Below are 26,575 nucleotides of genomic sequence, written 5' to 3' on the forward strand. Positions count from 1 at the left end.
CGTGGTGGCTGACCAGATAGTGGAGACTCTAAGCAAGCCTGATTCCCCTTGATCTTGTTTGTAATTTGTATTGGCGTGAGGGCCGCAAATACTGTTGAACAAATGTTAAATTTGTGTAAATTCAAGTACTTGTTTAATGGTAGGATTATGGAATCCTCTAATGTGTCGAGTAATCATGCTCGAAAGCCTTGAGTTTTGGCAGCATCGTGCCTACTCAGTTATGATAGTAGATACAAGAGTTGTATCTGTAGGTGCCTTAAGAGGCAAGGTATTTTCGAATAAGATCGAATTATGTGGTTCTATTCAGAACTTTGAGTGTTGACCGGTTAGGGTTGATTCCCTTAGGATTAATCAGGTGGGACTAGCACGTTATGATAGGGTAACTTAAGCCGTAGCTTAGTATAGATCTCTTTGTTGGGAGCTTAGGATGTGTTCTCTGATAGATAGGAAAACATGTGGCTCTCGACAACTACTCAGAGTACTAAGGGATACAGAACTCTTTTTGTGTCCCAAGCAAGCGAGTAGCACCCGTCAAGCACTCGGGGCAAAATGGTTCTGTAGTTGAAATTCCCTTGGTAGTCTAAGCAAGCAGGAGACTCGCGCAACGTATTTGAGAGTACCAAGAACTTTATTTATGCTCCTTAGGGGATTTTTGTAGTTGACCAGTTAGGGTGGACGTCATTTGGTCACCCAGATAGCATACAACTTTTTTATGAAGATATCCCAGACTACTCGATCAGCGAGTAGTACGTCCTATAACAGGACTAGATTGATTTCTAAAATAGAACTGTTAGGATGAACCCCGTTGAGTTAACCAAGACACAAATATTTTAGAAATATCCTAAACTTACTCGAGCAAGGCGAGTATGGTGTCCTACCCGAGGACTGGAGTAACTCTTAGAACAAGTCTGTTAGGTACGAACCCCGTCGAGTTGCCCAAGACGAAAATGTCGAAAGAGTATCCAAAACTTACTCGAGCCAGTAAGTAGGGTGTCCTTTAACAAAAGACTAGAGTAATCCATAAGGCAAGTCTGTTAGGTATGAACCCCGTCGGGTTATCCAAGACGAAAATGCCGAAGGGATATCCAAAACCTGCTCGAGCTAGCGAGTAGGGTATCCTAACAAAGGATTGGAGTAATCCTTAAGACAGAACTGTTAGGTATGAACCCCGTCGGGTTATCCAAGACGTAAATATCGAAAAGATATCCAAAACCTACTCGAGCCAGTGAGTAGGGTGTCCTAAACAAGGACTGAAGTAATCCTTAAGACAAAACTATTAGGTATGAACTCCGTCGGGTTATCCAAGACATAAATGTCGAAAGGATATCCAAAACCAACTCGAGCCAGCAAGTAGGGTGTCCTTTAACAAAGGACGAGTGATTCTTAGGACAGGTCTGTTAGGATGAACCCCGTCGGGTTATCCAAGATGAAAATGTCGTAAGATCACTCGAGGTAAACCGTAAAAACTACTCGATTGCTGCTTTAATGCAGCTTTCAGGGTAGTGTTTATGGTGGGGTACTTGCCATACGAGCGAGAGCCAAGTAGTCGATTTTCAGAGGAAATCAACTTTTATTTTGGACTTGTCAAAATTACAATAATTGTAAAATGACAGACTCTGACTCTTAAGACCTACCCCTTGCCCGTTAGACATGAGCAATGGTTTACATGACTGAATAAAATTATTCGAGGATAAAGCTAGTCGATAAAGTGGTCGACTAGATTTTAGGTATAGTCTCCTTTAGGAGGGGGTGCCTCAAGGGCCTTGCGGAGTGAGTCACACTGGAAGATGGTGTGAGAGCTCTTCGGGTGGATGAAGTACTTGCGTAGTAGAGCCTTGTTGATCCTGGTTCCGCCAAGAGATGTTTCTCCATGATGTCGGGTGCGCGGTTTACACTGAGGATGGGTGTTTACCAGCTTGTACTTCTTGAAGGACGCAGAAGCCTTTTGTGGGATACGGTAGTTGGAAGAAGGGCTGTAAGCCTCGACTTCCTCGCGTTCCTTTCTCCTTGAGATGATGACATTGCGCGCATCGCGACCAACATTGATCACATTGCAAAGGTTGCAATTTGAGTAGTTGTAATTGTCGCCCTGCTGTTCCTACTGACTGTTGGCTAGGCGCTGGCGCCTGAACGCCCTCTTCTGGTTAAGCAGGAGACGATGGTCGTAAAGATCTTCTGCTGAATGCTACTCTTCCAATTGCACAGTGACTGTTACTGCTGGAGGAGGTGCAGGTGGATCTTGCTTGGTAGTAGCTTGAGCTTCTGTGATTGTAGGAGTAGTAGTTTCCATGCTGTCAGAAAGGTACTCATTGAAATCATTAGAGTTTTAGTCATCGAGGTTGAGACGCTCCATGGGATCGCAATCTGGTTCCTCGACTTCGGATATGCGAACCATGAGAATTTCATGGCAAAGATCTTGGACTTCTTGATTTTGTTTGCTTGAGGATGGGTCTAGTGGAGTGCTTTGCTAGAAGGGTAGATCTGCTGGCTGAGAGCCGGAGGCGTTAGGATCTTGAGTCCCCTTCAGGCGCACTATCCATCCTTTTGGCATTGCATATATGACGAAGTTTGGGATAGAGTCCTGATTGGACTTGGGCTTGGTAGTCGAGTTGGATTCGACTTTCTTGCTGTACTGGATTAGGTCATCCAGCTCATCTTCCGAGTTGGAAGAGTACTCGCAGTTGGAATTGGTTAAGCCACCGATTTTGGAGTACCTGTGTTTTGGGTGAGTGAAAAGCGAGATGCCCATCTCTACGCGGAGGGCGTTCTCGTTCATCCAGTGTAGCCATGATTGAGTAGGAGTTAAGCCTTCAGGCTCTTTGATCCAGGGTTTGTCGAAGATCGACTTGCTAGATTGTTCTGGAGCTTTGGCTTTTCCCTTTTTAAGCTTGACCAATTTAATGGGGACGTGGGTTCCTGATCTCCCGTCAGGTTATGGATAACTCTCGTTGTAGGCGGAGCGAGACACACCGATCCGACTTCAAATCCTAAGACCCGAATCCAGCAATCTTAGCACCACAACTCCTCTGGTTATCAACCATGTCACAACCCGGTTGACCTCGCCAAGAAGGCTAATCCCTGCAAGCGCACCGAAGAACACAAGCAAGAACTCGAAAGAACGCAGCTCAAATGAAGTGACTCTGCAGATGGATGATTAATCTCACGAGTTGGGGTTTTACAAACCGATGAACGGCGACAACTATTTTTGACAGAATGAATCTAAGCAAAACCCAAAGTCTAACGATGGTGGCGGCGGCAGCTAATAAAGGGTTTAGGTCGTTCAAGACCTCCCCTGGTCGCACCCCTAATGGGCTCAACTCGATACATTGCCCAAAGACCGAAAAACGGTGATGCAACACCGAGACAGTTTCTGGATGTCATTTTGTTTTGACAATTCCTGTCGACTCTGGATGAGTTTGGGCCTGAGACCACAGCCATTGGAAGAGTCTTGGAATTATCTTTCCAACCATATAAAGTGCGCCCAAATCTGAGCCCGTATGCGACCGTGGTGCCTATTTTAGTGCAGACTGCTCCTGAACTCCGAAACGGACTCGAAGTTGAATTCAATTGGGCCTCCAACTTGGGTTGGACGCCCTTGCTGGCCTCCTAAGGAGGTGGACAAGGTGGAGGACATCCAAAGATCTTCTTGATGTGTTCTCCAACTTCATGGGGTGTGCTCCAACTTGGGCTAGGGTCCCAATTGTGAATAACAAGCCCGTGACGATGACATAGCAATTTTGATGGACTTGCACTTTGAGAAATATTTGCACCTACAGGCAAATAATGATATGTACGGAACCAAGTGAATTGTACCAAAAATCACTATGGAAAAGTAGGAGCAAGCTCACCTTATAAACAATGGTCGTATCCGAAAGTGTCATGTCCTCATCATCCTCCCCTTCTTGACAACAAACCGTCCTCGGTTTGAGCTTAGTTGGAGGACATGTTGTGGGTAGTAGCCAACAATGCTCCCCTTCTTGAAACTTAACCTATTTCTATAAAGCGAAACTAGGGAATCTCCACATGATATTATTATCGATATTGCAGCCCTCTATTTGGTTATATTGATGCACACCAAAAGGAGAATTCAGATTTGAACAAATATAAACTCGATGTACCATGTAGTTTCCTTTACAATTATATTTGCCAATAAAGTGATATGTACATCTAGACAACCAAGGAAATTCAGCACATTTAAATTTCTCTTCCAAACTACTTAGATCGCATAGATATCAAATTCGATATAACCCAATGTATTTAAGGAATATAACAATTTCAGCTCATCATTTTCACAGGTAATGGGCAACAAATGCTCAATTTCAGCAGTAACATATGAATCAAAATTGGGAACATAAATCTCATTCGTTTGTTGTGGCAAAGATATAAGTGAAGCATCAGCATACAACTCATATTTATCACTAGGAACATCATGCGCCTCAACTTGTGACAAAGGTAGAATAGAAAAAGGATCCTCACCTTGGAGTGTTTCACAAATGTTATTACCTATGATCTCAATCTCAGTGGAAGGAAGTGGAAGTGTTGGTTCTGAAATTTCACCAAACATTGAGTCTGCATCTTCCTCCTCATTTGTCTCATGCTGCCTGTAATCTCCAAAGTCCTGCAAAATGTTAGGCATACATGGCGGTACAACAAGACGCTGCTCCTCTATTTGTTGCTCTTCATTTTTGCAAATAGGTGCATGAAATAATTGTTTCTCAGCCAAACAAGCAAGTTCAAATAATTGTGAAAGAGAAGTATAATACTGATCATTATTAAGAACATTCTGAATTCCAGGTTGAAGCCCATGCAAAAATCTATTCTCAGCTGCTTCTACACATTCATCTATTTCACATCGTAACATTAAAGCTTTCATCTTTTCATAATATGACTTCACTGATTTGCTACCTTGTTGGAGAAACTGAAGTTCTTCACACAAAACAGAGTGGTATGTAGGCACATAGTCATATCTTAAAAGTTGTTTCAACATCATCCATGTTTTAGGTGACTCATACTTTTCACAACGAAACTGCCATCATGTTAAAGCATATCCTGTGAAAGCACTAGTGATGGCTCTAATTCGTTCATGTTCAGAAACATTATTGATTGAAAGCAATTCCTTCTCTACCTCAAGCTCCCACTTAGCATATTCAGAATAATTGCAATCACCATCAAAAGAAGGAATAAAAATATCAATTGTACCTCGTTTTACATGGTTTGGTGCTGCAATGTTTGAAGGACCTTGAGTCGTCATCTTTCTTCCATCTCCATAAATTGTGTAACCTGCCATTGTTAGTGGAAAACAAGAAAACACACAAATGTATATTTTCCTATAATCTACTAGGATGTGGTTATGCAAAAGGCACACACTCTCAAGCGTCTTACCAAGCCCTTACAAGGTTCTTACCCACGCGAGCAGTGGATGGTATAACCGGTGGCTGGTTCGTGATACCTATGAGGAAGTGGTACCAAGATTGCAAGATCCTTTGGGTGTACTGATCTGAAGTGTATATGTGGAGCTTGGAAGGCACACAAAAGAACAAATATATTTGTATGTGGCACACAAGTCAGTCACAGATAGCAATATTGAATAAATGTCCAAAGCACTTGTCCTAGTTGCTGGCCTATACGTGTACCTAGCACCAATTTGTGATAAAAAGAGAGGGAAACAAGTATGATAGGTAGCAACGAACAAGGACAAGGCAAAAGGCACCACAAACAAATAGAGCTATTGGCTATTGCTTATGTGCTCCTCTCTTCTTATTTTTTTTTCATTCACTATTTTTATTTTTTTATCTACCTTTTTTTTTTGCTCTTATACTTTTGATATATATTTTTTCCAGCAAGGAGCACACAAGAACAAACCACAAAAAATATGAGCTCAATTGGATAAAAGATGTGGTCTATGCAAAATCAGGATTGTGCTCTCAAATGCATGCCAAACTTGTCGGCCCCGAAACTCAGTTTTTCTGATCAAATTTTGCAATTCTAATTTTTGCGAACCTAGAAAATCTAGGATGAAATGGATCTAAAATTTTCTGTAGTTCTCTGTAGATATAAAGTTTGCATTTTTTTCGAGTTCGGACGCAAAAGTTATGACTGTTTTATGGAAGACAGTCGAATCAGGATCTTATATGGACGAAAGATGTAGATCTTGTGGATGGTGATGGCAAGGGTTGGTGGAAAACAAAGAGGAATCACACAAATTAGACTAAAACATGATCTAAACCAGCAACAAGACCTTGACCTAGGACAAAAACTCAACACTACGAACTCTGAAACTGAATTATGCAAAGGCTATGGCGCGGATGGTTTTAGGTAAGAAAACAAATATGGTGGTGGACTAAGGGATGAAGGCGAAAACACTCAAACTAAAGGATAGATGTAAACCTAACAGTATACCTAAAGCTCTGATTACCAAATAATGGGGACGTGGGTTCCCGATCTTCCGTCAGGTTATGGATAACTCTCGTTGTAGGCGGAGCGAGATACACCGATCCGGCTTCAAATCCTAAGACCCGAATCCAGCAATCTTAGCACCACAACTCATCTGGTTATCAACCATGTCACAACCCGGTTGACCTCGCCAAGAAGGCTAATCTCTGCAAGCGCAACAAAGAACATAAGCAAGAACTCGAAAGAACGCAGCTCAAATGAAGTAACTCTGCAAATGGATGATTAATCTCACGAGTTGGGGTTTCACAAACCGATGAACGACGATAACTGTTCTTGACAGAATGAATCTAAGCAAAACCCAAAGCCTAACGATGGTGGCAGCGGCAGCTAATAAAGGGTTTAGGTCGTGCAAGACCTCCCCTGGTCGCACCCCTAGTGGGCTCAACTTGATACATGGCCCAAAGACCGAAAAACGGTGATGCAACACCGAGACAGATTCTGGATGTCATCTTGTTTCGATGATTCCCATCGACTCCGAAAGAATTTTGCCTGAGACCAGTGCCATTGGAAGCGTCTTGGAATTATCTTTCCAACCATATAAAGTGCACCCAAATCCGAGCCCATATGCGACCGCGTCGCTCGTTTTAGTGCAGACTGCTCCTGGACTCCGAAACGGACTCGAAGTCGAATTCGATTGGGCCTCCAACTTGGGTTGGACGCCCTTGCTGGCCTCGTAAGGAGGTGGTCAAGGTGGAGGATGTCCAAAGACCTTCTTGATGTGTTCTCCAACTTCATGGGGTGTGCTCCAACTTGGGCCAGGGTCCCAATTGTGAATAACAAGCCCGTGACGATGACATAGCAATTTTGATGGACTTGCACTTTGAGAAATATTTGCACCTACAAGCAAATAATAATATGTACGTGTGGAACCAAGTGAATTGTACCAAAAATCACTATGAAAAAGTAGGAGCAAGCTCACCTTATAAGCAATGGTCGTATCCGAAGGTATCATGTCCTCATCACCAGTTCCCAAAGAGCGTTAGCATGTTCGGGTGGGTTGGCCATAGCGTCCATGAACAAGTCGACATTGTTAGACCAATCTTTGAGATCATCGAATGGTTCAAAGTTGTCGAGAGTGTTCATGAATTGATCAAGATCCTGATCAAACAGGGACGAGTCCGATTGTGAGCAGTTTCGGTGAAGGTTTCTGAGGTATCCTGGATATAGACGGTCCCATCCGAGCAAGCCGGCGGTTTGTCTCACTAGATCTCCTGCAGATTCCTCCTCCTGATTTCTGCTTCATATTTTGCAGAGTACCTTCAGTCATCTTGATGCAGTCGACGAGCTTAGAGTCTACTCGATCGATCCCAGAGAGAATATCACCCGACTGTTTCTTTAGTGGGTTAAATACTACCGGGTTCTGCTGTGATGTAGATGAGTAAATGGTGGATTCTGCAAGTTTGATGCAGCCCTATATTGATCATGAAACTCGATATACCCCATCAAGTAGTTCTGAGTTGATGATCTTGGGATGTTTGATCGACTTGAGAAAAGTCAAGTATTTTCCGAGGGTTTCGGAAAAGTGAGGCTTTCAGAGCCAGAGTTTGTGTCAAACTTGACTGACCCAAGAGTTCGGGTTGGAGTTGACACGTTCTATGCATTATCCGAGTTGAGTTCGAGAAGAACTCCTTTTTCGTCGATATCCGCAGACTCGCGGATGTCGGCGAATTGGGTGGTAGTTTTCGGTTTAGGTGAGTTGGGCATGACAAGGTGGCTGGAGAAGCCGCCCGATCCGTCAGCCGTGCATGCACAGGAACCGAAAACGAGGGTTGTGCCCTCGGGCACGTTGTTGGCGTCTCTTGATCCGGCCATCGAATTCGACGATGAACTCGCCGAATCCCCTACCTGGCGCGCCAGCTGTCGGTGTTTACCGCCAAGCCTGCTCAGGGATATCCTTATGTGGCACCCCAAAATTTTAATTTTGGGTTATAAATATTTTTTTCGAATATATTTATCCATCTTCTGAATATTTCGAGAATTTTCCGTATTTTTCTGTCAATTATTCTTATTCCCTTGAGCTAAATCTAACTAATGGAAAAGTTGTACAATCTTTTTCATGAGGTTCAACGATCTTAATTGAACTTTTGATCCCCATCCTATATCTCAGATTTTATCTCAAAATTTTGAGGTTAAATTTCTCTTCTTCTCCATTTTTTTTCTCTCTTTTTCACCTTTTCCTTCTTCTTCCCAAATTCTTTATTTTCTCTATGTTGGCCCACTCTTGTTTTCCCTTTTCTTGGCTGGTCATGTTCCATGGCCCCGCTCTTAGCCCGTGAGGCCACTCACGTTTTGGGCTCTTGGCGCAGGAAGTCAGGAAGCCAACGCCGCACGCACCCTTTGCTGCTAGCGCCGCCCCTCCCTGATCGCTCCCTTATAGCTGGACGCTGCCTGCGCGTTGCCCCTGCTGATCTACACCGTCCAGCGCCGCCGCCCCTAGGTGTCGCATCCCCTTGTGCCCCGCGTCCCCCAGCTGACCTGGCGCCTCCATCCTCGCGTTGCACAGCAGATCGCTGCGCCCGGCTGTCGCGGTTGCCCGATTCATCAAGATAGACAGCACCACGACAATCCTCTCGACAAAGATGACTCCGCGACGTCTGCCCGAGCGCCGCCGCGGCAGCTGCAGCAGCTCGCCGGAGCAAACACCGTCGCTGGTCATCGGTTGCCCGTTTCACCACGACTGTCGGACGGTTCGCGAATCCGAGGCCACCAAGACGATCACCACGACAAGCCAAACCCCTTTTGCCGGTCTTCGTCACCCCTCCGTCGCCAGATGCTGCCGCCGCTAATCTGCTCCGACTCGTGCTTTTCTCAGTAGCATCTCTGTGAGAACTCCTGCAAACCTTGTTTATTTTAGTTTTAGATCCGTTCTTATTCCATTAGCTTTGTTTACCACGAGCTATAATTTATTAGTGTAGTTGTTCCGTAGTTCGAGTTTTATAATTAAATTAAGAATTAATTTGATTAATGACTATTGTAACTAGCTTTTTAAATTAAAAGCTAATTAGAGTTCTACACCGGTTTTCATAATTCATACTAATATGATTAACTATCAACTTAAATGTATCTTTTAAATAATTTGTTTATTTCAACCACGAATCATAAAATTTTACGCTAGTTGCTCTCATATCTTTTTGCTAGTTAAATAGTTAACTGTTTTAATTTATACCGAAACTTGATAAATAAAATATGACTAAGTTGATCACGTCTTTACAAATATAAATTAAATTGAGCTAATTAGATATATTCTTTTACACATGATTTCCTTAATTAAAATAAATCCGGCCTATAGTTTTCTTTATGTTATAATACAAATCTTCTGATGGTTGTTTCTTTTCAACCGTAACTCCGTTTTTAGTGTTTTTTGTGATCGTAGCTCCGAGCCTTGTCCTTTAGTGCGCTTCTCTGTGCTTTTCTTTTGTTTAGTGTTGTGTTCTTAGTTGTGCTTGTTTGCTTCTTATATGTTTGTGCCGATGCTAGTTGCGAGTAGAAGGAACACACTTCGAGAGATCTAAAGATGAAGAGTTTCAAGAACTCTAAGCAGCTTCCGGATCCTGTGGAAGGCAAGTGTCCTTGATGCATACACGCTTTACCTATATAACATGCATTTCAATTACACAGTTTATTTATTGCTTGCATTAATTTTGATGGGTGCCTACCAAAGATGACTAGACTCTTTTACCCTTGCCTTGAAGCCGGGTTACTTAATTAATTTTGATGGTAGATGCTACTTAGTTTGCTTAACTGGGATGGTATTAAACAACATGAATACTTATTTATGCTCTATGTTCAACTATGATGATGTAATTACAAGACCATAAATATTAATCGGAACATGGAGCGACCACCCAGGACAATAGTGCAACCACAAGGCTATATGGCTTTGGCTTGGTCAATTAATTAGAAACCTTAGTGTGCGTTATGCTTTACCTGAAAAGGGCTGGGGGGTGTCGGTAGTTGGTGTATAGACCTGCTCATTTGGGTTGTGGGCTTAGCTAAGACACGTTACCCTTAAGGAGCTTTATACACTGCGCTGTTCATGTAACTTAGCAAGCAGTCCGCACTAGGGAATCTTTGTAAAGACCTCGTAGTGAATCCCTAGCCACTCACCAAAGGAAGTGTGTTAGGGCTTTGCAAATCCATGCAATATGGGAAACACAACTTGTGGGTAAAGATGTGCCACCTCTGCAGAGTGTAAAACTAACCGGTTAGCCGTGCTCACGGCCATGAGTGGTCTGGACCCTCACATGAGTAAACTATGGAAGATGGACTTTAATTGTGCATTTAATTTATGTTGGGGATGATTTACATTAATTATGGGATGGTATACACTTATACTTGCTAGTAATTAAGTTGCTTAATAAAATTTTACCAACTAAAATGCTAACTGCTTAAACCCATCAGCCTTTCCACTTATAAAGTGTTGCATGTTTATTATACTATTCTCTCCTTGTTGAGTACGACAAGTGCTCACGCTTGTGTTTATTTATTTGCATCTACACTACCCGGACGGCTGCTCAGACGAGAGATTTGAGGATTTTTCTGGAGATTTCGACGAGTTCTAGGCCAGCGTGCTTCCAGTCGATTGCCTGTGAAGTATGGAGCCGCCGTTTTCAAGATGAAGTTGTGTATCTCTGATAGATCTTTTAATCGTTGCAAGTCTCTTTTATGTGACATTGTTGCTCATTCTACCATTATGACATCATTATATACATGAAACTTGATACTGGCATACATATAGTTATGCATTCGGTTTTCTTTTAAAAACCGGATGTGACACCTTAGCAGTAAGATTTGTAGGTAGGGATAGACTGCTCTCGAACTCGATGGTGTAAGGAACACAAAGATTTAGACAGGTTTGGGCCGCGAGTTTGCTTAATACCCTACGTCCTGTGTGATTATTTGTATTGCCTTAGGTGTTGATCATCGTTTGGAGGGGGTCCCTGCCCGCCCTTATATATCCGGGAGGACAGGGTTACATGGAAAATCCTAGCCGAGTACAGTTGGAATCCTACTACATCTCAATCGGGTAGTTTCCATTATACTGCAGCTAGTTCTACGCCTATTCGAGTAATTACAAAAGAGGTAAGATACATCCATAAACTATTCCTTACTCTAGAACATTCTATGCCTATAAGTAGTCCTGCTGCCCCAGGTCTGACACTCACACCTTCGGCAATCACAGCGATTGCACGAAGGCTTCTCCTGTGAGGAAAAGAGTACGGGCCCTTGAATACACTGTTCAAGCTAATGCTGAAATAAGATTACAATTTATATTACAAAAAGGAAAAAATGGCGGGAGACTAGACATAGTAGCGCTGAAGCATGTGTTTGTTCCATGAGTATGGCTCTTCAACTTCTTTAAGTGTGTGAAGCCTACAAGCCTCAGGTTTTGCCATCGAAGTGACCAGGAACGGTCCTTCCCATTTGTTGTACATTTTTCCTTGTTGCTTGATCTTCGGGATACGGCGAAGGACGAGATCGCCCTCTTTGATTTTCCGAGGTCTCACCTTCTTGTTGTGCCACTTTCGGGTTTCCTCCTAGTACCTGCCAAGGTTGATTGCCGCTTGTGTTTTGATAGCTTCGATCGTATCGATTGTTGGCTTGATGTCTTTGTCAGGTGCTTTGGTCATGTAAGACCCATGACGAAGTTCTTCTGGTGTCATGGCCTCTTTGCCATAGAGGAGCTTGAAGGGTGTGAATTTTGTGGCCCTTGACTCCGTCGTGTTACGAGACCAGATTACTTTTGGTAGCTCATCAACCCACTTGCCCTTCGGCTGTTCTGTGATGTTCTTTTTGATTCCGAAGAAGATGATTCCGTTTTCTCTTTCTACTGCCCCATTGGACTACGGATGGTACACTGAGGCGAAGCACAGCTTGGTGCCTAATTGTTGACAGAATTCTCTGAATGTGGTACAGTCAAATTGTTTTCCATTGTCTACTGTGACTTCTTTGGGTACGCCAAATCAGGATACAATATTCTACCAGAAAAATTTCTACAGGGTGGCGGCCGTGATATCGCAAAGTGCCTTGGCTTCGATCCATTTTGAGAAGTACTCTACAACGACTGTTGCATACTTGAAGTTGCCTGGAGCTGTTGGTAGGGGGCCCACAATATCGATGCCCCACCGTGTGAGGGACCAAACCGGGGGTATGAGATGGACTTCTTCGGGTGGGAACTTGCTATAATGGGCATGCTTCTGACAATTTGAGCAATTGCGCATGATTTCGTGGGCATCCGCCACGGCCAAAGGCCAATAAAACCCTTCACGGAAAGCTTTTCCCACCAGAGCCCTTGTTCCGATGTGCGAAGAGCACATTCCTGTGTGTATTTCTTGCAATAACTACCTGCCTTCGGCTTGCGAGATGCACTTTAGCAGAGGTGCACAAATGCCCCCTCGATACAATGTGTCATTAACGATTGAATAGCTTCGCGCCCAAAGGGCAAGTCTTTTTTCTTCTTTCTCATCCTCCGGAACAAAGTGTCCCCGAAGGTAAGACATTATCGTCTATCTCCAGTCTTCGCTCGAGATTGCGTTGACAAATTTTACTGGCTCTTCGGCAAAATTTACTAAGCCGGTTCTGATTGTTTCGAAAAACACATCCGGAGGCAATGGATCATTTTCTGCTGTGGCCTTTGCCAAAACATCTGCCTATTTGTTCTGTTGTCTAGGGAAGCTTCGCACACTAAAACCCAAAAATATTTTTCCATACTGCAGACTGCTGCAAGATACTTCGCTAGTTCTGGTTTGAGTGCTCTATATGTTTTGCCGATGTGGTTGGTGATGAGTTCGGAGTCAGACTTGATAGACAACCTCGTCGCCCCAAGTACTCGTGCTTTGCGAAGGCCTAGAAGCAAGCCTTCATATTCAGCAACATTGTTTGTGCATCTTGGAAAATCCAGCCTTGCTGCATACTTGAGTTGAGTTCCCGAAGGTGTTGTGAGGATTACCGAAGCGTCTGAGCCATTCTTGCAATAGTGTAGCGAAAATGGCCTCTCATGCCATATTTCAATATAATATTTTGGCGATTGATGACACACACAACACTTGGACTAGTATGATTGTTAAGATGACCATTCTCAAGCTTTTAGGTTCAAGTGATGACAAAGAGAAGATAGGCGTAGCTAGGCCCGAAGGGCCGCCCCTACGACGGTCGGTCCAAAGGACAAAAAATTGAAGAGACCGTGAAGAAATCAAGTCAAAACAAACAAGACAGACATTTTGCTATCACTGGTTAAACCGATGATGAGCAAATTGTACTCACCGGTGCAATGAACCCAGAAGCTGAGGCTAGGGTTTTGCGTCGGTTGAACCGACGATGAAGATATTGAATACGTCGGTGCAACGGCAGAAAAAGACCAAGGGAAATACATACATCGGTTGAACCAATGATACACTGGTCAATTACGTCGGTGTAGTTGTCCAGAGAGTTGGTTTTCGGGAACTCTGGGACAGTTACATGCACCGGTTAAACCGGCGATGAAGATGCATTCACCGGTTGATTACGTCGGTTGATTAAGGTAGCCGTTGAAGTATATCGGCTAGTTGGAAAAAGGTGCTCACCAGTTAAACCGGTGATGACACAAAATGGATCATCGGTTTAACCGGTGATAGCGCTTTTTGTCAGCCGCTTTTCCAACTGCTCTTTTGGGGTGTGTGGGCTATATATACCCCCAAGGCCGGTTGCTGCATATGGTTGGACACCAGAAAAGTTGAAGGAAGTGTTGCCCAAGCAAACTAACATCTCCAACCATCCTATCAAAGCTTAGTGTCATATCTAGCTTGTGAGAAGCTTTGAGTGCTTTGTGCACTTGTATAGGGATTAGTTCTTGTGAGAGCTCCCTTGAGCAAAGTCTTGCTGCGGCAAGCAACCATGTACTCATTGTGTGACCCTCCGACTTGGTATGGAGCGGCAACGACACTGTGTGGGGAAGGAGACCCCTCTTGGTGAGAAGCTCCAATAGTGAAGACGGTGCCATTGGTGACGCTTTGAGAGTGACGGTGGCGGTGGCCTTGTCTTGGTGACTTGGCGCCACTTAGCCTTTGCTTGCCGGAAGCCTTGGTGGCGAACGCAAGACGGTGATCAAGCAAAGAGACTCGGCATCACACTTGTTCGTGTTGGACAAGTGGCCGTGGATATAGGGAGAGACTTAGTGTCCTAATCGAACCACGTTAAATCGTGTGTCTTGGTGTCTTCACGAGAGTTTGCATATTCTCTCCCTTACCTCTTTACTTACTGTATTACGTTTCCGCATTTACTCTATCTTGCGTGCCTTTACTTTCCTAGTTAGTTTGATTAGGATTGGCTATAGGTTGCAAGTCTTTTAGGGGTAAGTAGAGAGTAGCATAGATAAACCTTAGTCATAACTAGCATGTGTAGGAACTGTTAGGTTTATCTTATGCAAATAGATTGAGCCCTATGATAGAAAGCGATTAGCGACCCTATTCAACCCCTGCCCCTCTAGGGTTGGACACCCCGGTGATCCTTACAAATAGTCTCCGTTACATTCTATCTGTCAGATTGCTTCAATGACCGGAGGGATCTGCGAAGGTGCTGACGGTGTCTAGTCAGCAACGAAGTCTGCCAGGACCTAGGACTTGATTGCGCTTCGCGGGACAAAATCAATGGTGTGCGATGGCAACTGCGTTGCCCACTTTCCGATTCTTCCTAAGGCCTCTCTGCTCTCAAACATGTCCCGAAGGGGAAAAGATGTAGGGACCTTGATTTTGAAACTCTGGAAGTAATGGCGAAGCTTCCTGGCTACCATTACCACTGCATAGGCCATCTTTTCCATTTTAGAGTACAACAACTTCTATCCATTTAGGGCTTCGGATACGAAGTAGATTGGTAACTATTTCAAACTGCCTTCGACCATTCTCTCTTCGACTAATGCCGCGCTTACCGCGGAGCTTGAAGTTGCAATGAATAATAGGAGCTCTACTCCAGGCGTAGGGCTTGTCATTACGGCGAGGTTTTCCAAGCACTTCTTCAGGTCTTCGAAGGCTTTGTCTTGCTCAGTACCCCAGTGAAAATTTTCTGTGCCCTTCAGCACCTTGAAGAAAGGGAGTGATTTTTCTGCGGACCGCGAAATGAATCTGTTCAGCGAAGCCAGACGGCCTATCAATTTTTGTACCTCCTTCTCAGTCAAAGGTGGTTGCATTCTTCTAATGGCTTCGATCTTTACTGGATTTGCCTCGATGTCCCTCTCTGTGATCATGCATCCTAGAAGTTTTCCCCTTCTGACCCTGAAGACACACTTTTCTAGGTTCAGTTTGAGCCCATGCTTGCGAAGGTTGGCGGAGGTCTCTCGAAGATCTGAGATGTGGCCTTCGCATTTTTTGCTTCGCACGACAACATCGTCGACGTATGTGGAGATATTCATGTCCAGCTGGGTGTCGAGCACCGCTGCGATGGTTCTGTTAAACATGCAACCTGCATTGCGAAGCCCCTCAGGCATTCTTACATAGTAGTAAGTGCCGAAGGGAGTGGTAAAACTGGTCTTCTCCTCATCTGACTTCATCATGAAGATTTGATGGTAGCCGGAAAAGCAATCTAACATGCTTAACATCTCCGATCCTGCCGCCGCATCTACCAAGGTGTCGATGCGAGGCAAAGGAAACTCATCCTTCCGGTAGAACTTGTTGAGGGTGGTGAAGTCGATGCACATTCTCCAATTTCCGTTCTTCTTCAGGACCTTAACTACATTAGCCAGCCATTCTGGGTACTGCACTTCGCGGATTACACACCCATCAAGTAACTTCTGAACTTCGCTTTGTGCGGCTTTCTTGCGGTCTTCGGACATTGTGCGAAGACGCTGCTTACGCGGCTTAACCTTTGGATCTACCCTTAGCTCATGCTCCATGACTTCCCAACTGACTCCTCGCAGGTCTGAAGATGACCATGCGAAGACATCCTGGTTATTTCTCAAGAACTGGATCAACCTGGACTCTTCGGCCTCCTCTAGGCCTCTGCCTATTGTTACTGTTCGATCAGGAACATCTTCGTAGAGCAAAACTTTTGTGGTGTGCTTAGCCAGCATAACCCCTTCTTTGTTGTGCCGCTCAAAACTGAGTGGCTTCGCTTCCTCTTCTTCCCCATCATTGTTAACGGCTTCGATTGTGTGCACATTTTTCATGGCGCACACTGCATTGTCTTCGCATCTTCTTGCTTCTTCTTGGTTGCTGAGGATCGTGATGACTCCTCCGTCTGTCGGGATTTTCATGCATAAGTAAGCTTGGTTGATGACTGCTGCGAACTTGATGATGCTGTTGCCGCCGAAGATGGCATTGTATGGGTAGGCAATGTCTACCACGTCGAAGGTTATGAGCTCTGTTCTCTGGGTATTGCCTTTGCCAAAGGTCACATTCAACTCTATTTTGCCGAGGGCTTTGATTCTTTTGCCCCCGAAGCCAATAAGCGGGTATTGAGACTTGTGCAGGTTCTTCTCTGTGAAGCCCATCTTCACGAAGCATTGCCAAGTGAGGACATCTGTGGAGCTGCCGTTGTCAACAAGAATCCGACCTATGTCGTTTCCCGCAAAGTGTACAGAGTCTCTGCCAATGTTTGCATGGATAACAAGGGGATCGTTGTGTGGGTAGTGTTGAAGCCTGAGGTTGGCTTCAAATAAGGTGATTGGGTCTGAGACCAGGGGGTGCGGAAATGTTTGCCTTCGCAGACATGCGAGACGGTGCGGAGGTATTCTTTCCTCTGACGTCTCGTCTTGTGTACTAGCTCATTCGATCCACCGGAGATGACATTGATGACATTCACCGTGCCTCCGACCGGATCATTAGCTCTCTCTGTGATCGTACCAGATTCTAGCTTTGGCGATAGAGGGAGGTAGGTGGAAGCTTTTGGCTGGGGTTGTGGGTGCCACCCTTGATGTGGCACCGAAGGAGTTTGGATTTGCGGGATTTGGGGAGCCGAAGGTGCTGGAAGGGCTGGTGGGGTGTATGTGGGGTTGTAGTGGAAGGTTGGGAAGGATGGTGACAGGGTGGGATATGCCGAAGTCTAGTGAGGTTATTGCGGAGGCTGTCACTGAATTTGTGGTGGCAGGCCTCGCGGTTGGTTGTTGTGTGTATAGTTGACGGGCTTCGGCGGTTGTTCGGTGTTCGCGGCTCGGTTTAATTCTTCTTTCTTCTCTTGACGAGTGGGCACTCACTCGTCCAATGACCTTTGTCTCTGCCATGAATGCAGCAGTAGGGAACTTTTTGCCTTTGGCCGGAGTTTTCCCTCCGACCCCGATTGGAGTTGCTTTGGTCGCTCTTCGCTCTATTGTTCTAAGGCCGGGAGTCGCGGGCTTCGTCACCGGAGACCGTGTTCATGGTCTTTGGGGTCTTTGCTTGTTCAACCTGATGTGGCTTCGGTCGGTCGCAATTGCGCGATCTCTTCTCATTCATCTCTTCGATTCTCCGGCGCTTTCCTTTGTCTAAGATGCAATATTCTTGCATAATCTCGAAGAGCTTGTTCAGTGTCTTCGGCCTGCGGCGCTCGAGGTACTCTCCACACGAGCCAAGACTTAATCTTGCGATTGCGGCATCAATGATGGTCTTCTCCGCTACATCTAGTGCCCTTGCGCGAAGCCTGACGAGACGGTGCAAATACTCTTGCAGTGTGGATCCTTCTTGCTTCAGGTTGTGGAAGTCACATGAGTTGACTTCTTCAGGCTTCGGCGCTCTGAAGGCAGCAGTGAGCTCTCTTCGGAGCTGGTACCACGTGTGGATGTGTCCACCTGAGAGGTTGGAGTACCAATGCTGAGCGCGGCCCTTGAGCGAGAGGACAAACACTTTGACTTTGCATGCCGGGCCGCCGCCTGATGCTTCGATGGCCGCTTCGTACTTGAGGAGGAAATCTTTTGGGTCGGAGTCTCCATCGAATTGCGAGAGAATAGTGGGGTTGAACCGTGGAGGCCACGGGAGCTCTTCAAACTCTGCAGAGAGAGGCGTGGCGAGGTCTTGTTGCGGGCAAAGCTGTTACGGACGAAGCTGATGTGGCATCATGTACTCGCCTTCCTCTTCATCCGAGTACTATTCTTCTTCAATGAGAATGGGTTGTTGGCGAAGCCTATGGGGCTGAGGCGCCTGTTGCACGGGTCTGGGGTCTTGGTGAAGGGGCTTCATCATTACCAGACGATCTCGAATGGACTGCCGCATTGCCTTGCAGCGAAGCTCTTCTTCTTTTAACTTGTTGACTTGCTCCTCTAGCTCTTCGGCAGTGAGCTCCTACCCTTTTCCCTTCGTTCTTGTTGCCACCGGCGCATTTGATGTGCCGGCCTGAGCTTGCTGTGCTTGACGGAGATGCTCGGATAGGCGTGCGCCAATTCTCTTCATGACTTGGATGTCTTCGGCGGAGATGCCGAAGTCGTGGAGATCGACCTTGAAGTCCCCGTCAGCGAGGTCTTCGATCTCGAAGTCTTCGCCGTGGTCTTCGTTGTTGTCGCCGTTCGTCGTGACGATAGTGTTGTCTGTCAAAGCCGGGGCTTTGGTAGAGGCGTTGGCCTCCGAAGCGCCAGGGTTTGGTTTCTTCTTCGCCGCCATGTGGTCGTGTCGAGGACGAACTGTGGGTGGGCGTCAAAACTGTTGGTGTAAGATACTCTCCGGGACGAAGGGATCACAACAGCTCGGGTCGTAGAAGGCGAAGCCTCGAGAGAAAAGTAATGAGCACAATAACAGCACGAAAATCAAAGCAACAACATAATTGCTCTGTATTCCATATCTCACACAGTTACAGGGGGTATTTATAGCCCAATGGCTCACCTACTCCCTGGCTAAAATCCCATAACTACCCCCTAACTGCCAGCATCTGGGAATATTCCTAGGGTAGTCTTGTAATGTTACAACATTCGACACAAAGTAGTGGAATTACAACTGGACACGACACTCCATGCAGATTTCTGACAGTGGGCCTGCCTCTCTTCGCGCCCCTTCGCGATCAAGGTCTTCGCTGCCTCGTCGAAGAGGCTCTCGGAACCGCCTCGCCGTACGTCCCTTCGCCATGGGCGCCGTCTCTTCGCTTCTCTCCGGGCGGGACCTGCATTCGCTCTCCACCCTTCGCTCTAGGACCTTCGGGCGCGTCCTCTTCGCCTTCGCAGTTCGCTTCGCCATTTCTTCCGCTTCCTTGCTCGCAGTTGACTGCCTTCGGCGACGGGCGAACGTGGCGTCCCCAACACCTACGAACTAATCCTAGGGGGTATCCTTTGGTGGGCTTGGCGGTTAAATAGCGACATTCACTTCACTTGATCTTTAAGTAATGGTCTAGTGCTTATTTAGCTGCTCCTAGATACAGTACCGGATCATCCGGTGTTTAATCCGGCATGGCATTGGATCATCTGGTACTGCTGAGTTTCTTCTCCTCCTTCCCAGCATTGATCCCACCCTTGTATTTTGAAGGGTGTCAGTTCATCCATGCTTTGGTCATCGCAAGTTATCATTTGGACACCCTAAAATTATTCTATCTCTGGATTCTTTTTACTATGGCTTCCACTTTCAATGATTTGTATCACTTGGGGTTTAAGCATTCTTGTTTTTTTGATGAAACAGGAGGGGAGAGACTCCCCTACAGGTTATATTTATAAAAAATAAGAAGAGCAAAATGTTATTACAGGCAACCTCAAGAAACAAAAAAGTGACGAAAAAAATAAGAGAGATTACAAATGGTTGTCTATCCATTCTTTTAAAATGTCAACTATCGAATTTTTGGCTCTGTGCACAGCAAGAGCTAATTCTTTCTTGAAATGGGCCCGGCAATTCTGAACTGAGGGATCAATCTGCCTGAAAATGAAGTCATTATGTGTCATCCAAATACCCCAGCAACCAAGAATTATGATTTCCATGAAGAAGGTGACATTTAGCTGTCTTCTGAAAGAGGCAACCACATCAGCAGGATTGTTAAAAGCTGGAATTGTGAGGCCAAGCAAAACCCAAAATTGAGCAGCCAGAGGGCAAAGAAGGAATAGATGTTCCAAAGTTTCCCTTGTGTTCTAATGACAGAGAACACAGTCAAAGGATTGCAAAATCATCCCTTTTCTGCCCAGAAGATCTCTAGTGCTCAAACGGTCTTTCAGGAGTAACCAGAAGAAGACTTTATGTTTGTGCTGGCAACAGTTTTTCCAGAGCCATTTAAAGGCATGTGGGATAGTGGGCTGTCCTGTGAGTTGCTTATAAGCTTTGGAACTTGAAAAGAAGGGTGTGCCCCATATGTATGACCAAGTATCTTGATTAGAATCCAAGTGAAGCCCATCCAGTTTATCACCCAGCAAAAGCAGTTGAGAGAAGGCCTCTGAAGATAAAGGTAGATGAAATAGCTGCTCAATTGCTGTAAGAGATAGGACTCTTTTAATTGTGACATTCTTCTTCTTAGCAAATGAAAAGAGCTCAGGGTAAGCTTGAGCACAAATTTGACCTTCCCAGATGTCCGACCAAAGCAAGCACGTTAGTCCATCAGAAAGATTAACTGTAGCTAAACCCTTGAATTTATCCAGCAATTTAAGGTTATCCTTCCACCTGAAAGATCCTTTTTTTATTGTACTTGGTAACTTGTCATTTCGATAGTGCTTTTCCCAAACTAGATTAACCCAAGGGATATCCAGTCGATTGAAAAATTTATGAAGATTATTAAGCAGAAGAGCTTCATTCTGAGTAGTCAAATTTATCACACCTAGACCACCTTGAGATTTTGGTAAACAAACCATATGCCAGGTAGCTTTGGGGGGAGTTTTTGCATTGATATCAGCACCTCTCCATAAACAGTGCTTTCTGAATTTGTCAATATACTTTATTACTATTTTATGGATCTTGAAAGAACACATGTAAAAGGTTGGCAAAGCAGAAAAGACTGCATTTTTGAGTTGTAGTCTTCCTGCCTGAGAGAGAAATACTGCTGTGCTTGACAATCTTCGTTCACATTTAGAGATAAGAGGCCAGAAATCAACCATTTTTGGCTTGCTCACACTGAGTGGTAATCCCAAATAAGTGAAAGGGAAAGATCCTTTGATACATCCAAATGACTGGGCAAGTGCAGTGGCACTTTCAGACTTCATGTTGCTGGGGACTAGCATTGATTTAGAGAAGTTAACCTTAAGACCCATGGAAAGTGAGAAGAGCTTGAGAATATCTTTGAGGACAGTAAGCTGGTCCTGCTTAGCCTCCATGATAAATCAAGGTGTCATCAGCATATTGGAGAATTGGGAAATCTTGAGAATGATTTAAAGGAATGGGCAAGGAGAGGGTGCCAATGTTTTTAGCCCAATTCAGAGCTGACTGAAGCAAATCTGCTGCAAGGACAAAGAGAAGTGGTGAAAGTGGGTCTCCTTGCCTGACACCTCTTTTACAGTGGAAGGTTTTTCCTGGCACACTATTGAGCAAAACAGCTGAGGTACCAAAAGAAAAGATCAATTGCATCCATTGCAGCCATTTTTCTCCAAAACCCAAGTGCTCCATAATCTGTATATTAAACTGTGCGTTCACAAATATGTTAATAATATTCCAATAACTATGTTATCACACAATTTCTAAAATGACAGTAATGGTCTAACGAGGCTATTTTCCTTACATGTGCTTAAATACTAGATGTTGGCGAGGATTTGGTTTGGAAATCGGCACATAACAGATTTAGTGGCTGCAGCTGGCTAGCCTAAGTCCTTGTTCACAGCTTCAAAGTCCACCCGTGCTAGCCAGTTTTCTACACATAAGTGACCACACGTCTAGCTACTAGCTCATGCACATTATTCCGTGGAGCAAAGAACAGCGCCACTAATCGGTCGGGTATTTTTTTATCAACATGGATATATATATATATAAGCATGCATGAACCACAATATGGAAGTGCATGCGCCACCATGTTCATCACTTTCCTGTTTTAATTTCTGGGATTCGTGCGGATGTATGCATCAATCGAGCAATATGTGGTTTATTTTCTTAGTGATTTACTTAGTCTGTGATGATTATTGGCTAGTCGACTATTCCGTCATCATTTGTGACCACAAATGATTCTTTTAGTAGGCATTTTTATGCCACAAAATTATACATGCTAGCACGTATAATGTCAACTGTCAGCTGCCCTTTCTGAACTGTCATTGTTGCGTTTTCTGCAGAATGTCAAAGCAAGCTAAGGTACACACCGAGTCTCAGGGAAAAACAAAGACTCATTTGAACAAGTCTTTCCCAGCCGCATTCATATATACATGTCTCGAGTTTGAGCAAGACAACAATACATTCACAAGACAGCCAGCGTGCGGCAAGGCAAGAACCATGGGCTTCCTTGCTCACGTAGCGTTGCTTGTCGCAGTGCTCATGCTCTGGTGCGCTGGGGTTCTAGCGGCACAAAAATTCGGTAATGTGACCATTCCATCTGCCGCCTCGCTCGCCCGCTGTCCCAAGACGTGTGGCAATATTACATTCGACTTCCCCTTCGGCATCGGCGCCGGCTGCTTCCGCGACCCCGACTTTGAGCTCATCTGCAACCAGACCACGCAACCCCCAAGGCTTTTCCTGAACGACGGCGACACAGAGATCGTCTACGGCATCTATCTGTCTGACCCCGTACATAATCCAGGTACGCATGTATCTATGCCTCAACATTGGGTACGTGCATGCAGCGCTGGTTGAATTATTTAGAGCTGTTTTATATACCTTATTATATATAGCATTATATAGTAGCTAGTTAAAGAGAAGATCTAATCGTCCATTGCTAAGGCCTAAGGGTAATAATAACCATTGTAGTTATTAATTGACTTGCTTATTACCGATCGATCTTTATTGTCAAAAATATATTGTAGCCATTTGTGTTATTTCCCCCATTTCAGTACTATACTTTTATCCTTCGGATGTTTCTAGCCAGTCCTTTTCGAATATTTAAATACCCTAGTATAAGGCACCGTAAAAGAACTTAAGTATGTCATTAATAAGGGTGGTCAAATTCTGTTTGCATAAGCCAGGCGTTATTATGTCTGCTGTTTTTCCTGAAAGAAAACGCTCATTTCATATACCATGGCAAAATTTAAACACCAGGTTTAGACGTTGCCTTTTCTCGCTCCATCCCCATGATTTCGGGCGTCGATGTGTACAACACGTCATGGAAAGCACCTGGCCAGTCTTTTGTTGGGTCTCAACAATTGCAATTAAACTTCATTGGCTGCGACTTCGACACGTACTGGCTACATGACATTAACTCGAGCACTATGATATGTGCGGTTACCAGCTGCCCTAGCGGAGGGATCACGGAAATCGATCCCAGCTGGGAACAACAGTGCAACGGCACTGGAGGTTGCAGTCATACATTTCAGGACAGCGCACTTTCAAGCTTGAAATTCCAGTTCGTCAGGCACGACCGGAAGCCGGAAGGGCAGGCTAATCTGACGAGCTCTCTACGGGACAGAATCAGCGTCAAAACTTCTTTTATGCTGCTTTCTTGGGGGATCGTACTGGATCGACCAAGCTGTGCAGCGGCGGCAGGGAACAAAACCAGCTATGCCTGTGTCAGCCAGCACAGCTCTTGCACATCGGAATTGTATGGTATCAACCCTTCGTACATGTGCGTGTGCGGTGATGGGTACGTTGGCAATCCTTATGTGCCTGATGGCTGCGTGCATGATCGAGGTAATATAATTAATTAACCTCGCTGCAATTGCTTGGTAGCTGCTGTCTACGCACCACAAAATGATTATTCATGCTATGACAATGCTTACAAAGTTCCCAAAAAACAGGTTATAATCCGAATCCACCGAAGGTGAATTGCCTCCGATCATGTGGGAACATCAGTGTTCCATTCCCATTTGGTCTAGAAGAAGGCTGCTATGCAAGGGAGGAATTTCTGCTCAACTGCAGTGACGCAGCGTCCTCCGCACTTATATTCGGCTGGGATCAACTCGTCTCCCGCATTAATATTGGCCAAGGCACCATAGTCACTAGAGCTAGCTCTGATGGTAAGCTGCTTCCGGTAATCTCTACACTACCTCTATTGTCACACAAGATATTCATTGGGCGGTAGCCAACCTTAGCTGCCAACAGGCGCAGCAGGATATTGTTGCATATGCATGCGTTAGCGCCAACAGTACCTGCTTGGGTGTTAACTCAACAGATAATTTCTCTGGTTATAGCTACATTGGCTATCGATGCAAATGCACGGATGGCTTTGATGGAAACCCATACATCCCAAACGGTTGTCAAGGTCGTTCTCACTCACATACAGAAACTATATTTGTACGTGTTAATTGATTTCTTTCATCTCCTAAACAACCATGTGTGGCTGCAGATGTTGATGAGTGTAAAACTACACCGGGTATTTGTCGAGGAGACTGCCATAATACCATAGGAAGTTACTACTGTACAAAATGCCCTCCAAAAACAGAATATGATACAACAAAGATGAAGTGTACTCAAACAAAAAGGCAAAAAAGTCTTCTGTTAGGTGAGTTTGTAGTCCATTAATTTCATAAGTACTGTCCTATAAAATATTGACAAGTAACACTATTCATGATAGGTATTGTGATTGGTCTTGGGGTTGGCTTGGGAACTCTATTGCTTGGCTTGTGTGTAACATTTGCTGTACATAGATGGAGAAAAGATGTCAAAAAGAAACTGCGCAGGAAATATTTCCGAGAGAACCAAGGTCTTCTCCTTGAACAATTAATATCAACTGATGAAAATGCAAAAGACACGACAAAAATCTTCTCTTTGGAAGACCTTGAGAAGGCAACAAACAACTTTGACGAAACACGTATCCTTGGCCGTGGAGGTCATGGCATGGTGTACAAAGGAATCTTATCTGACCAGCGTGTTGTGGCAATAAAAATATCTAAGGTTATTGAGCAAAGTGAGATCAATCAGTTCATTAATGAGGTCGCTATTCTCTCACAGATAAGCCACCGAAATATCGTAAAGCTTTTTGGATGTTGCCTTGAAACAAAAGTTCCATTATTGGTATATGACTTTATTCCTAATGGTTCCTTGTATGACATTCTTCATTCTGCATCAGAAAGCACATTCTTCTTGTCATGGGATGATTGCCTAAGAATTGCTGCGGAAGCTGCAGGGGCACTCTATTATCTCCACTCGGCAGCCTCAGTATCGGTCTTCCATCGTGATGTCAAGTCGTCTAATATACTCCTTGATGCAAACTACACAACTAAAGTTTCAGATTTTGGAGCTTCGAGGCTTGTTCCTATTGATCAAACACATATTGAAACACTTGTACAAGGTACATTTGGTTACTTAGATCCAGAGTATTACCATACAGGGCAGCTAAATGAAAAGAGTGATGTATATAGTTTTGGTGTGGTGCTCCTGGAGCTTCTCATTAGAAGGAAGCCTATTTTTACAAGTGAGTCTGGCTTAAACCAAAACTTGTCCAGTTACTTCCTCATGGAGATGAAGTCAAGACCAGTTGAGGAGATAGTTGCTGCTCAAGTTCTCGAAGAAGCATCAAAGGACGAGATTAGCAGTGTTGCCTCCCTTGCTGGGATGTGTTTGAACCTTAAGGGTGAAGAAAGACCTACTATGAAGCAAGTAGAGATGACACTGCACACCTTGCGAACAAAAAGGTCGAAGTCTTGCATAAAAGCTCCAGAAAATGATCAAGAGATGCAGCCGTTGCTGTATGCAACAGCTGAGCCTATTACAGACCAGTTAATAGCCATTCAAGTGAACCACAACGTACATGAACCAAACCAGGCCAATGATGTTATAGGTTGGAGCAAGAGCTCTTAGCATCTGCTGAGTTACCAAGCTAAATTTGCCCATCAACTTCTCAGTGCTGCTCTCCCCCCTAAATATCCCAATAAGATGATTTTTATTCAGATCTTCATGCTTTCGGAGTATGATGTTCAAGAATGTATTATCTGTGTGCCATTGAATGTTAAATAAATTCCCAATGTTCGATGATTTGCATGCCATTAATTTTTTTTAGTTCTCTTCATGCCACTGCCATCACAAGTGTTAGCACAACGCGCCCGTTATCTCGAATATTGACTCAAATCCTACTTGAATTAGGAATCAATAGGGATGTGATGTTAGGGCTTATATATAGTTCTGCTATAACTCAGGTGTTGAATCCTATTAGGACTCCTAGTTGCATATATACGAGGGCTTTCGAGGAGACTATATAAACAATGGGGTGGAGGCCGTGG

General features: G+C 44.6%; 1 pseudogene; it reads left to right on the plus strand.

Moving 5' to 3' along the window:
• The first annotated feature begins 22,700 nt into the window (after positions 1 to 22,700).
• LOC120681037 lies at positions 22,701 to 26,179 on the plus strand (annotated as a pseudogene).
• Positions 26,180 to 26,575: the final 396 nt, after the last annotated feature.

Source organism: Panicum virgatum, chromosome 7N, assembly GCF_016808335.1.
Source record: "Panicum virgatum strain AP13 chromosome 7N, P.virgatum_v5, whole genome shotgun sequence".
NCBI lineage: Eukaryota > Viridiplantae > Streptophyta > Magnoliopsida > Poales > Poaceae > Panicum > Panicum virgatum.